This window comes from Rhipicephalus sanguineus, chromosome 4 (assembly GCF_013339695.2).
Source record: "Rhipicephalus sanguineus isolate Rsan-2018 chromosome 4, BIME_Rsan_1.4, whole genome shotgun sequence".
NCBI lineage: Eukaryota > Metazoa > Arthropoda > Arachnida > Ixodida > Ixodidae > Rhipicephalus > Rhipicephalus sanguineus.
In genome coordinates, this window is record NC_051179.1 from 94913274 (window position 1) to 94922742 (window position 9469).

At 47.2% G+C, this 9469-nt stretch overlaps 1 non-coding gene across 1 annotated transcript; it reads left to right on the forward strand.

Moving 5' to 3' along the window:
- Window positions 1-5643: 5643 nt before the first annotated feature.
- Window positions 5644-5716, forward strand: Trnam-cau (transfer RNA methionine (anticodon CAU)). Its single transcript has one exon. It is a non-coding gene; the product is annotated as a tRNA-Met (tRNA).
- The last annotated feature ends 3753 nt before the right edge of the window (window positions 5717-9469 follow it).

The following is a 9469-nucleotide window of genomic DNA, read 5'->3' on the forward strand; positions in this document are numbered from 1 at the left end:
GCCTCGTTCGCACAAAAGTTGAGTTTCTATATACAGGATTTTGTTTTTTTAGAGGATACAGATTTTTATAAAAATTTTGTGACAGTCACGCTCCAGTCGTTTTCACACACGAACTCCACGTCGAGGCGGAAATACTTTGCCCCAACTAAAATGACATTGTCGAGACTAACAAAGACTCGTTAATTAACTTTTTAATTATTCACTTGAGTGCAGTTTACATTAGAAAGTTGTAGCGCGCGCTAATTTATGACATGCCCATTTTTTTTATATCACGAAAGGTGCACGTAATGTGCTATATTCATCATCGAATTTTAAAGGGGCCCTGCAACACTTTTCGAGCATGCTCAAAAAGCGCTGCCGATCGGTAGTCGAGGCTCCCGAGAACACGCGAGCCAAATATTATAGCGATGCGCACGGCCTGGAATTTACAATAAATTCTCAAAGTCAGCTGAAAATCGCTCCCTCTTCTCTCGACAAATGATGTATTAGTCCGCAAAATATGACGCGATTGTCGGCAGTTCCACCATTGGCTAGATGTTATAATCACGATAACACCCTCATTATTACTTTCGTTGTTATTTTGAGTTCAATAAGTAGATAATATGTATGTTTATATTCTGTTATCGCGTTAAAAACACCGAACAAACATTAATATTAGCACTTCCGGTCTCACCGACAGCTCGTCTGCTCGTAGTTGCGTGGTTCCGTTTTCTTCGCCATGCGCAGTGCCGAAAACGTGAATATTTCTGTGCTTTTGACCATCGCCGGTTGCCGTTGAGAGTGGCAGCCGTTCGAGTGTTGCCTCGTCAGCTGGGAACTGCATCGTCGGCACGTTCTCACGACCGACCGAGGCAGCCGTGCAGCATGTCTCCGATAACAATGCTGGCGTCCGGTAATGGCGGCGCTTCAGGGTCGTCTGCCAGTGCCGTCTTACGAGGCGGTGTATCGGAGTATGGGCCGAAACCGATCTCAGCTGTCATTCGTTCCAAACGAGCGCGCAGGTTTGCTTCCATGGTCGGCAAAGCGATGAAAACACTACGGCGTTTGAGGTGCACACCCAACATTACCAAACCGACGCGCAGTTTTCAAGCACGCGCGATACACAGTGCGATCGACTCCGCTCGACGAGAACGACGCAAGCCGACCGGAAGTGGCGGCACAGACCACGTGGTTGCGCCCAGACGTCAGAGAGAAAAAAATGAAGAAAAAATTTCCGCCGGCGCTCTTGGGCGGAGCCTCGCTCGTCTGCGCTCCCTCCCTCGACTCGCTGCCTAGCTCTCCGCGCGCTCGCGGCGTTGAGTTGAGGGAGAAAGCTGCGGAGCGTGATCTCTATAATTTGGTAACACCACTTAGACTTGACGGATTCGAAAAGTTTTTGCGGCATATGACTCGTGAAGAGTCATACGTCAATAATGAGACTATTCCAATATAACTAAGAAAGGTGTTGCAGGGCCCCTTTAAGGGCGGACTCGAAATCGATCACGCCCGGCACACAGAAAACGCGGCCCCTCTGTTACGTCAGACTGGAACTACCCGTGACAAGGAAGTGACGAAACTTGAATGAAGGCGTGTCGGGACCATATATCTTTTCGTGAAAAGCGGCAAGTCATCTCACTTGCGCCAGCGGATCGCCTTACAGTAGCCTAGCCAAAATTCTTTTTCGGAGGAGGGGGGGGGGGTCAACCATACGTATGTTCGTGCGTGCGTTTGTATGTGTGCGTGTAAATTGTACATATACAAATGCAAAATTGGAAAATTTTGCAGTGGCGTAGCTCTCCCCGGCTACGCCACTGCAGCCTTACCTTTGCATGTGTTGTTTGTTGCTTATCTGTTTCTTTCGAGCTGTGCGGAAGAAAACCGCAATATCAACATTTTCTTTCTCTGTGAAGCATAAAACTCAGGGGCAGCCACTGCGGCGCTTTTGCTTCCAGGCAGGCGCAAGGCTTCCCGATTTTCCCAACCATATTCTGCTTCGGCGCGCCTTCATTCAAATTTCGTCACTTCCTTGTCACGGGTAGTTCCAGTCTGACGTAACAGAGAGGCCGCGTTTCCTGCGCGCCGGGGGCGATCAATTTTGATATGATGTATATCTCGAATTAGGTGCAACTTTCATGATTTCTAAAAAAAATTGGTATGTCGTAATGTGGCACGTAATACGACTTTCTCATGTACGAAACCGCCCTATAAAGTGAATAGTTCAAAAGCTAATTTAACAGTTTTGTTAATTAGTCTCGTCAGTGTCATTTAGTTGCGGCAAAGTATAGTTTGTGCGAAAACACCCGGAGCGTTCCTGGAGGCACTCACTGAAAAATGATCAGCAGAGTTTTCGTTGTATAATATGACTTTTGTTCGCACTTAACAGCCTTTAACATTCACAGTGATGCATTCCTTCTCTCGTTCGTCCTCTGAGCGTAGTTTGGCGCGTAGCTCATCCGCAGTCGAAGCGGCACTCATGTAATGTGAGCGCTCGCAGCATGGAGCGGCCGCTACCGCGGGTGTGTCAGGCGGCTGATTGCAAGACGAAGCTTGCTGAACCATGACACCTGGATGCGCATTTGTTGGTGTGGAGCTGCACACCAACAAATTTGTTGGTGTGCAACAATTTGTTGGTGTGGAGTTGGTGTGGAGTTTCAGCACATAACGAACGACACGGCCGTTAGGCTGACTTGGCACATTTGACGCTTTATAACTCGTTAGCAACCAAAATAATGCAACGTTTCTTTTTTATGCAGAATGGTAGATGACGTTCTTGACTTCAATTAGAGGGATTCTAAAAAAATTAAAAATGGCCTTTTTGAGAAAACTGTTTTCAAAGTTTGGAGTTTTTGGTAAATTACTTACGTTTCAGCCGAATTATCGAGTAAAATGGAGCGTAGTAAAACCACGCAAATTATTTTAAAAGAGAGCGAAAGTATCAAAGTTACTATGTACTGATTTTTATTATCTTCACTTTAACTTGTTTGCAGCAATAAATTCCTCAAATACAGGTATTTTGTGCGACTGGCCAAGTTTGCGATTTTTTTCTTCAAAAGTGCTGCTACAATCAAGGAAAACAATAGGCTCATAAGATTATATTTCACTTGTTCTTTGATGGCGATAAATATTGTGACCGAGAAGTGCACCGTTTTTTCCCTAGGTGCGCTCAAAATTCAGAAATCGCGAAATTGGCGGAAAAGTGTTTCTTGCGGCCCAAAATTTGTATTTTTTTTTTCAGGCGAACGAAATTTTTTTTCGCAAAACTAACTTCGGAACCATTGTTCTGGGTGTAATGCCTAGACCTACAGTAAATTTGATGAAAATCGAGAATGGTGACCGGGACCTCGTGTTCGATCTTATCTGGACACACCCACCTATTGCTGAGCACGAAAGCTGCGACATTTGTACGGACGCGAGACTAGCGGTGTGCCGCATGAACATCTAGTTAAACGCGGGAGGATAAATGAGCCTAATGAGCGCTGGAACGCGGTAGAAAATTATAGTTTCGTTGTAAGGGGTGGCGTCTGCACGATGCTCAAGGCGCGAGAATACGAACGCATGCGAAACGGTGGTAGATTAGTCTCACATCTCGCTGCGATTCTCAGTAAAAATTAAAAAAGAAAACGCACACAATCCGTTTGTGTGTTTTATAATTACTCTCAAGTTTTATTCATCTATTCAAGCAACAAATTACAGAAACTACACGCCGGGTCATATAATTATCACAGTGTCACTCGCTACTGTTGGCGACGTCAGAGCGTACACAGTCGTGTACGTAGAGGACCGACGTCACAGCACTGCCGTCTACGTATGGCGATTCCCTCGTGTACGTCATCACCCCCTCATTCTCTGGGCGCGCGACCGCGAGAAGAAGGGCAAGCAGCGTTCAGCTTGAAATATGACCCATTTCCGCGGCGCGTAGCGTTGCAAATTTTGGTAGACGTGATCGTGAACACCCAGTGTATGCATTGCGCTCGTCAGCTCAAAATTGCCAAACCTGGTGAGGGGCCCTTTTTTAAGTGAAACCAGCATATTGTACGCAATATGTCCGACCAGACAGCAACAGCAGCTGCTACAAGGGCATTCATAGACTTCCTGAAGAGCACTGGGCTAGACACTGCGTTACGTTATATAGTGTACATACGCATCACCTCTTCCTGTCCCCATCACCATTTTCCTCCTTCTCTCTTCCTCTTTTCCCCTGTGCAGAGTAGCAGGCCAGAGCTCGCAAGCTCAGGCCGACCTCTCTGCCTTCTAATGCATTCGTTCTCTCTCTCTTGTGCTACATACGGATGGATGTCAGTTTTCCCTTCCAGGCTACCGGCATCTGAGCAAAGTGGCCAATAAAGACGTGCCGCGAATTCCCCCCCGTATAGAATCGACGACGCCCTTGACTACCTCTGCGGTACTATAGGGTGGCTAGAACGGCACCGGCTACTTCTTATCTATTCACCTATGGTGATTTGGATATTGGCAGATCACCATCGGTTATACGCCTGATCACCACCAACTTTTTACTTTATATTTATTTTTATGCTTTCTTTTTTGTATGGGGCTGTGAACTAGTCAAGCTCTTTTAAAACAAAGCTTTTTTTCACACTCCTTTCTTTCTGTACGACAGAATGGAAAATAAACTTTGACTATATGGACAAAGAAAAGACCGCCTTTATAACAACAGCAGCAACGATAAAAAAGTAATAACCTCGGAGAGCCGAACACAACGCTTTTGTGCTAGTATGTCCTTGAAGCGGTTTTACACGAGCACAGGCCCCTCGATAAATTTATCATGAGGCTACGAAAGGAGTGAACAAATTTCAGTTTGACTTCGACAAGATTAGCCAGGGTCGTGTGTCATGAGGAGAGGGGAGGGGGTTGTGCACAGACACAGGGCACGAAGACTCCCCTCCCCTCCCAGCGCAGTTTATCAGCGAAAAAAAAAAAAAAACAATGCACGAGTATTAATGTCATGATGATGGGATAGCCGGCTCTAACGTAGCTGACCTTCCTATGTTTCACTAAAGTGAAACAATGAATCAGTTTAGACTGATAAATAATGCTCTCAAAACTATTGTCGTTAATTTCACAGCCACAGGTTTATTATAATACAAGAAAAAATCAAGGTCAATGTTTCATTATTAAATTTCGCGCCGAAACCTCCGCACGTGAGGTCAATGATTTCAAACTGTTTTTTTCGTATTTTGGCGACATTGGTTATCCTTAAACATGGTATGCTACAGCTCTGGCCCCCGCAGAGGATAATGTACTACATATACTCACGCGGTTAGAAATTGCGTTGGTCCTAGTACACACCGTTAAAATCTATGACGTCACTGCGATTGGTGCGGGAACTTCAAGGTGGCGTCGGCACCAGCATTTTCTTTTTGCGCGTTTTCTCCCTTACCAAGCGTCTTCTCGCGGCAAGCGTGGTGATGTTGGTATTGTGAAAGAGTAATTTACAAATACGGGAAAAAGCGCTTTTTTCTTTAGTGTCCCTTTCATCTACAAACAAACAAACAAACAAACAAACAAACAAACAAACAAACAAACAAACAAACAAACAAAAAAGAGGTTGACAGGTACCGCAGTAGGCAGCCTGCACCGCCCTCACCAGATCCCCATCTTTCAGCGCTGAGCCTGAGATTGTCAGTGTGCTGCCAACCTTCGTCCGCCTCGGTAGCGCAGTAGGCAGCGCGTCAGTCTCATAATCTGAAGGTCGTGAGTTCGATCCTCACCCGGGGCAAGGCGGCGTGTTCCTTTTTATATAGCGTGATTATTTTTTTTTACTTTCCTCCTCACTTACGGAACTATAGATAAGCTTCCAGCTACCTATCATGGTCTGGAGGCCTAATTTGTGGGACGAACTATTATGAAGGCGAACTGCTCACGAGGCGAAACATCCAGCGTCTGTGGTCACGGCGCACTTGGTCACACTAAGTCACGTGACGGCGGCACGTATTCTAGCCACTGTAACGGTATGCCTTATAGAAAATGTTCCCAGAGGGAGGCGCCAGGTGGGGTACGTGACATGATAATGGAAAGAGGATCTAAAGGTCTCTTCGATTTGGCTGCACCGGCGGAACCAGTTCAGCGGGTGCAGCACCGTCGTCCTCGTTTTGCTGGTGCCGCACGCGCCCGCTGCACCGGTTCCCTCGTTTTGTCAAGGTGCAAGCGTAGTGCTGCACGAGTTCTCTGCCGGCCTGCACTCGCTCAAAAGGAGGTGCAAAGAAGTGCAGCATGGCGCCCTTCCTCCTCGCTGCGTGTTGTTGTTCAGGGCGTGCAAAAGCAAGTTAAACTGCTGACTCTGACAGGTAATTTTAGCCACGTCTTTTCGGCAGCTATTAAGGCGGACCTTTTACATGTCTCGTGAGCAGAAAAATTCACCGTACATGACGGCAATATGAATGATACAAAAAAAGTAATAAAGATGTGGCGCGATTCGCGATGCTGCTCTCTCAGTTCGCCTTTGCGAAATCGTGAAGCTGATGCGATAGGAAGTCTTCTAGAAATACTTTTGAGTTTAGAAATGTATTCATCAGGTGAGCGTGCGTATACATGTGTCTTAATGGTTTACAAGAATTGTCACATTCGTTCCCTATAGTCTAGCGTGACGTGGCGACGCCAGTAAAACCCTTTGAACACAAATTTGCGAGCATACACTTTCCAAGATAGCTGAACATTCGCGTCAAGTCGTCTTAGCGTCGGTCAAAGGACCTCAGATACTTTCGTTTTTTATTGTTGTATAGCCTCGCACACGCTTTCATAGAAGGCCGAAACCAGCGCAATTTTCCGCTGAACCAGTAAAACGCCTCTAGATAGTCTGAACAGTCTCTTGAAATTACACTCATGGAACCTGCCGACGACGTTCTCGTACCCGGGAACAGGAGTTACATCTTCACGTACACATACACCGTCAAACTAGTACGGTCCCTAGTCAAACTCCTCCTCGGAGTCGCTGTGAGGATCGCCGTTGTCCGAATCGTCCTCGCTGCAGATTCGAGCAGTTCCATACGGCAGCTACGAAGAGTGCCACCGCGGCAGTGTTTTGGTAAACAACACCAGCGATACACGCCGCGTCGGCTGTTCGACCAACACGGCCTGCTCTTGCATCTTCGATGGTAGCCGCCGCGTGGTAGTGTCGCCAGTGTCGCGGCTGCACCGGCTGCACCTGCACTTGCTGAACCGGCGCAGCACCGCTTCGCACCGCCACGGCACTTTTCAGAACTAGTGCAGGCAGTGCAAGCCAAATCGAAGAGACCTTAAGGAGGACGCTGTAGCCGGACCTAGCAAGGCTTTCGCCTTCAATTCTTCTTAAAGGCCAACTCCGGCGATTTTTTGGCCATGTCAAAGTAATGGTGCTTTTATGTTCCTGAGACGCTCCTGTTACGGGCCCGATAGCAGAAATACTCGGCAAATTGGAGTATAATTTTAAATAGGCAAAAAAGCGCAACACCGAAACCGAAACCCAACCGAGTGTACTGTCTACGTATAACGTAGACGTTGTTACGAACGAACCGGAAGTTGTGCAAGGCATGCCGGTCACGCCGGCGCGGAGTGTGAAAACTCCATAGAGTTAATATACTGACTCTAGAGGAAAAGCTGGGCCGCGAGACCTATAATCACAAGAACGCTGACATCTTGGAACGTTGTCATTCTTGCCATCACATATCAATCCTAAAGAAGCATCTGCACAATTAAAAACTTGTGGATATTGTTTTGTGTTTATTTTGAATACTTCTACGAAAGAATACGACGGCTATTTATGCAATTTACTGCGCGCGGAAAGGAGCGTTTGCAGGCTGGTTAACTAGATGGCACCACCATATCAACACTCGCGAGTACGCGAGTGTGTGCTTGCCGCTGATTGCGCCGGTTTGCGCGTGTATCTCGTAGTTGTCATAGTGTCCCGTTGTGTGCATTTTCTGTCGCCGCATACCACTCGACTTCATGTGACAGCCTTTTTTTTCTTTCGAGCTGGAAACTTCAGTGCATCAGTGCAAACCAGGACGGACGGCAAAGAAGAGATGAGGCAAGCCCTGAAAGTTATGTACGAATTAGTCGCAACCGATTTTTTTTAGACTTTTTAACGGCGATAAAGCTTCGTGGGCCGTGTAACTTTAGTTTCGATTGAAGCTTTCGGGAGATGTCTCACTCACATTCGCCGCTGCATGCTGCAATCGACATTTTTCTGCTTTACGGCTCTCTGCGCTGAAATACGGCAGCAATTAGCTGAAAAAGAACGTGGATACAGGTGTCTCGCCATTGCAAGTCGAATCAGCGCGCAACCACGGCCTACGGCGAATCTGTCGAGTGACCTTTGTGCCAGCGAACGAAGAAACTTTGGCAGGGAGTGCCTAGTAAAAACCATGCACAAACAGGTGGAAATTTTAACTGTTATCAACCGGACCAGCTGCACAGACAACCGTACACTAACACACGGCTTCACGCATCAAAACACAGCTGATGTTCTCCGAACAGCGCGTAGCTGGCTTAGGTTGGTAGATTAAAACTGATTACCACCGTCAAATATAGCGAGCGTCTCAGGGTCTGGCAACGCTGGCAACGATCGTTTTGTTCCATTATGGCGGAACCCATGAGGTTATAGGTTCCAATGCATGGGCCCTATGGGGAGCTTTTCCTCTAGAGTCAGTATATTAACTCTATGGAAAACTCTAACAGCCGGGACGACGAGCGAAGCGCCGGCCAAACCAACGCTGTCTGTCGCCTTGTGCACAGCAGACGCTCGTTGTAGCGGCCGAAGCGCCGAAGTTAGCGGTGCCCTCGGCTGCGTCACTTCCGCCGCCTTCCCAATACTGACGTCACAGACGCAATGTTGCCAATAATTGTGGGAAGCCAGGAGGGCGCTTGCAGACAATCTTTAAAATTCATTTGCAAACAATCTGCGCATGTCTCAAGCCTGTAATTTGGCATAAATGACGGAAACGTGAAAAGGAACGTACCCAGCTAATTTCATTGAGATCCATCGACCTCGAAAAATCGCCGGAGTTGGCCCCTATAGGAGACCCCGTAGAATTTTTAATGATTATTTATTACCACACATCAGGGCGCTTTTAATTGTGCTCTTACATGAGTGTGTGTTGTTTACTAACAAGGATGGCTTTTACAAACAAAAAATTAAGAAAGTTTTCAAGGGGTTTGAACCGCTTATCGGGTGCATATCAAGTCGCTGATGATCTTTCTTCCCCCCCATCCTCGCATCCTCCACCCGCCGCGGTGGTCTAGTGGTTATGGTGCTCGACTGCTCACGCGAAGGTCGCGGGATCGAATCCCTGCAGCAGCGGCCGCATTTTCGATGGAGTCGAAAATGCTTGAGGCCCATGTACTTAGATTTAGGTGCACGCTAAAGAACCCGAAGAGGTCGGAGCTTCCGGAGCCTTCCACTGTACGACATCCCTCATAATCGTATCGTAGTTTTGGTACGCTGAACCCAAAAATTATTATTATATTCCGGCACCTCCCCCCCACAATGCCACGC